Source organism: Dreissena polymorpha, chromosome 2, assembly GCF_020536995.1.
Source record: "Dreissena polymorpha isolate Duluth1 chromosome 2, UMN_Dpol_1.0, whole genome shotgun sequence".
In the NCBI taxonomy this organism is placed as follows: Eukaryota; Metazoa; Mollusca; class Bivalvia; order Myida; family Dreissenidae; genus Dreissena; species Dreissena polymorpha.
The window spans coordinates 142254750-142260117 of NC_068356.1; positions in this window are offsets into that span (position 1 = coordinate 142254750).

Below are 5368 nucleotides of genomic sequence, written 5' to 3' on the forward strand. Positions count from 1 at the left end.
AATATTCAAGACGTCTAGGTCGTACATGGTGTTTTGTTATGTTTACGCTGTTGTGAATAAGGGCCATCTGGCACACATGATACAAATGTATACCAGTCTTTTTTTAACAGCTTTTAATAAGTTTTGCAACATTGTAACGTAATGAACTAAAATGGATAATGTTGATATCAACAGTCGTTTAAATGTTTACTGTTTTTGTAAACATTTTTGAGAAAACACGAAATGCCACCATTTAAACGTGATACTCATAGTTTCTATAAATGATGTAATTATTTCATTTCTTTATACTTAAACAGTTCAAATGTCAAGTCCTAAGCTTCGTATGATTACAGTATTTGTCATCAATATAAAGTTAAACTTATTATGCTGATGTCATCATGTGCAATGATTGGCATCATTGCGTTTTCTAACTAATTTGCATGGTTATATATTTTATTTAAGCGTGTGGAATATTTTACAGATTGTAGGGAATTGTAATTGCAAACTTTTCATTTTAATCTTGAGGCAAAGCATGAATTTTCCTTGTGTATTCATTCATGTATATTTGTGATTTATTTACACAGACATTCGCCAACTCTGTTTTCAAAGGTGCCAAATTTTCTTGTGATCGTTTTCGCCATGCATTGTTGAGAGACTTGCGGAAGATGGATGTTCAACAGCTGTATCTTCATCTAGGCTCAAATGACATTCTTACGAATGAAGCGGTGTTTTACCGGTACATATACAATTTTAAAAAAAGCTTTGATATTTAAATTTAATGTAGTTGTTTCCCATAACTATATAAATTTGCAAAACTAACATTTTAATGGTTTATTCCTCAATGAGTCATGGAAACTTGCAATCATTTTAGAAGTGTTATCTAGTTTCTAATTTATAAATAAAGCATTTCACAATATTTTCTATTATCCATGTTAATTTGACATTTTATGCTCCCCCAAAAAAATTTGGGGGGGAGCATATAGTCGCGTCTTCGTCAGTCCGTCTGTCCGTCCGTGATCAATTTTTGGATTCTCAGCAACTAAAGGCCGGAATTCAATGAAACTTAATGGGAAGCTTCACTATTAAGAGGAAATGTGCATATTATCAGCGGGTTCTGGTCGGATGATTTGTCACAGAGTTATGGCCCTTTTAAATTTTCTATTAACTGTTCATATAGTGCAATTCTTGTCAGGGCTATTTCTCAGCAATTAATGACCGGAATTCAATGAAACTTTATGGGAAGATTTACTACCAAGAGGAGATGTGCATATTATCAGCGGGTTCTGGTCCGATGATTTTTCACAGAGTTATGGCCCTTTAAAATTTTCCATTTACTGTACATATAGTGCAATTCTTGTCCGGGCTATTTCTCAGCAACTAATGACTGGAATTCAATGAAACTTTATGGGAAGCATCACTACCAAGAGGAGATGTGCGTATAATCAGCGGGTTCTGGTCGGATGATTTTTCACAGAGTTATGGCCCTTTGAAATTTTCCATTGTACATATAGTGCAATTCTTGTCCGAGCAATTTCTCAGCAACTTATTACGGGAATTCAATGAAACTTTATGGGAAGCTTCACTACCAACAGGAGATGTGCATATTATCAGCTGGTTCTTGTCGGATGATTTTCCACAGAGTTATGGCCATTTGAAATTTTCCATTGTACATATAGTGCAATTCTTGTCCGAGCTATTTCTCAGCAACTTATTACATGAATTCAATGAAATTTTATGGGAAGCTTCGCTACCAACAGGAGATGTGCATATTATAAGCCGGTTATGGTCGGATGATTTTTCACAGAGTTATGGCCCTTTGAAATTTTCTATAAACTGTACATATAGTGCAATTCTTGTCCGGGCTATTTCTCCCCAACTACTGACTGGAATACAATGAAGCTTTATGGGAAGCTTAACTACCTTGAGGAGATGCGCATGTTATTAGTGGGTTCTAGTTAGATGATTTATTTACAGAGTTATGGCCCTTTGAAATTTTTAAGTTACTAAACCATCCATTGTATTAATTTGTCCAAAGTTATGCCCCTCAAAACGTTTCCTTTTATCTGAATATATAGTGCAATATTGTGACAAAAAAACCTTTGTGGAGCATCACCCGTCTCAAACGGTTTCTTGTTTCATTATTTGCTGTCTACAATTAATTTTACATGAAATAGCAAATGTTTTATTTATGCGCATAATATTAACAATATAATTATACATATTTGTTTATGTAACTATTTTGATAGGTAAGTCAGTCTGCAAAGAAAAAGAACACATTTGTATATATTTTACTCCACATTTTTAATGCCCCCTTTCGAAGAAAAGTGGGTATATAGTTTTCTCACTGTCTGTCTGTCTGTCACACTTTTCCTGTCCCCTCTCTAATTCAAATAGTTTTCATCTGATCTTTACCAAACTTGGTCAGAAGTTGTATCTAGGCAATATCTAGGTCAAGCTCGAATATGGGCCATGCCGGGTCAAAAACTAGACCATGGGGTCTATTAGTGCATTTTAAGGTTTAAGCATGGTGTCTGCTCTCTAATTGAAGTAGTTTTCATCTGATCTTTACCAAACTTGGTCAGAAGTTGTATCAAGACAACATCTAGGTCATGTTCGAATATGGGTCATGCCGGGTCAAAAACTAGGTCACAGGGTCACTTAGTGCATTTCAAGGATTAAGTATGGTGTCCGCTCTCTAGTTTGGGACTTATTTTGCATTTCTAAATTAACGTTTTTTATGCCGCCGAAGGAGGGCATATAGTGATCGCACTGTCCTTCCGTCTGTTTATCTGATGTCTGTCTGTCCGTCCGTCACACTTTGTGTTTAGGTTTCGAAAAATGCTCATAACTTCTTTTGTCGCTTCAGATGTAACATTCATATTTGATATGCATGTGTACATGGACAAGGCCTTTCCATATGCACACAAATTTTTACCCCATGACCTTGACCTTAGGGTCCGTGTTTAGGGTTCAAAAAATGCATTTAGATTTCGAAAAATGCTCATAATTTCTATCAAAGCATTTATTGGGGGCATACGTCATCTTATGGAGACAGATCTTGTTTAACAATTTAATTGAAAATAATATGTTGTCAACATGAAGTGTATATATGCAAGATCACATTCCCAGTGACAACAACTCTTTAATTGTTGACTGTATTTTAGCTGGACTATTATATATGAAATATATATAGTGGAGCTATCCTACTCACCCCGGCGTTGGCGTTTCCGTGAGCGTGCAAATGTTAAAGTTTGCGTACTACTTCAATTATTTTCAATGTCCATTGACATATTGCTTTCATATTTTGCATACTTGTTTACCAACATGATCCCAACCTATAAACAAGAGCAGACCACTGTATCAAGCATTTTGACAGAATTATTGCCCCTTTTATACTTAGAATATGCATATTATTGATAAATCTATGTTAAATTGTGCGTACTACCCCAAATATTTCCTATGTCCTTTAACATATTGCTTTGTTATATTGCATACTTGTTTACCAACATGACCTTTAACTTACAAACAAGAGCAGACCACTTAATCAAGCATTTTGATAGAATTACAGCCCCTTTTATACTCAGAATATGCATATTATTGATAAATCTATGTTAAAGTTTGCGTACTACCCCAAATATTTCCTATGTTCTTTGACATATTGCTATTATATTTTGCATACTTGTTTTCCAACATGACCCCAACCTATAAACAAGATTAGACCACTGAATCAAGCATTTTTATAGAATTATGGCCCCTTTTTTACTTTGAGAATTGGACATTTTGCTTAAATTCACATAACTTCTTTATTTATGATAAGATTTTATTAATACTTTGACAAAACAACACTTACCTGAATACCACAATGGATTCCACCCGTGCAATACCAGTGCTCCAGCTAGGCCTAAATCGAAGGGCGCCCCGCCCTGCCCTCCCGAACCTCCGCCCTGACCTTCCTAGGGCCCCCCCTGCCCTTAAAAAAAATAAATTTTTTTAAATTTTTTTTTTACATATGATGATTAATAAATCTCTTATTAAAATACATTGTAATTAATTTATTCCTCATTGTAGTAATTAAATTTGAATTGTTTAATGACAATGGGAATAATTTATTCTTACAATTATTGATAACACATAAATTAACATGCATGAGGAAGCGTTCTAGAAACACCCGCGCGCTCGAAAGTGCCCTTTTGACAAAATACTGCGCGTCCAAAGTGCCCTTTTGACAAAAAATCCCCCTGCCTTTTTCAAATCCTAGCTGCAGCACTGCAATACCCCACGCCCCAACCCAGAATCCCTGCCCCCCCCCCCCCCACCCCCCCCGCAAATTTTTTGTTTTCCTTTTTTATTTTTGAAAGATCGTCAGATCGTCAAATAAATGACCACACCCCACGTTATACCCCCCTCTCAACCCCCCTACCCCCTCCCCAAATTTTTATTTTTTTTCCTTTTTTTATTTTTGAAAGATCATCTAATAAATTATTGAATATGAACAATTTCCCCATGATGGCTTACGTTATACTGTCAAGCATTCGAATAGTCGAGCGCGCTGTCCTCTGAAGCTCTTGTTATCTATTTTTATTAATGAAAATGATTGTATTGAAATAATTTCAGAGATGTAGCTGACTTGTGCGATTTGGTGCATTAGGTCAGTCCAGACACTGAGGTTGTCTTTTGCAAAGTTTTCTGAATAAAATACATTTAATTTAGTGGTTTGATAAAAATAGAAAATGCCCAGAGCCAGTAGCACTGACACTTGCAGTGTGATATAAGAAATGGCAAAAATATTTTGAACCTTCTCCCATAACAGATATCTCCCTGTTAGCTAACAAACGTTTTTTTGACTGATAGTTCAGTCACATAAATGTGAGGGGACTGTCAGGATGTTTTTTTTTAAATAATAATTATTGATTAAGTGATAAGAAAATATTGAAATTGTGTTCATTGTTATTTGAACTAACTTTAAGAAAGTATTGAAATTGTGTACATTGTTATTTGAACTAACTTGCTTACATTACGTGCATTTCAAGGATTAATTATGGTGTCCGCTCTCTAGTTTGGGACTTATTTTGCATTTCTGGATTAACTTTTTTAATGCCGCCGAAGGAGGGCATATAGTGATCGAACTGTCCTTCTGTCTGTTTGTCTGATGTCTGTCTGTCCGTCACACTTTGTGTTTAGGTTTCGAAAAATGCTCATAACTTCTTTTGTCGCTTCAGATGTAACATTCATATTTGATATGCATGTGTATATGGACAAGGCCTTTCCATACCCACACAAATTTTTACCCCAAGACCTTGACCTTAGGGTCCGCGTTTAGGGTTCGAAAAATGCTCATAATTTCTATCAAAGCATTTATTGGGGGCATACGTCATCCTATGGAGACAGC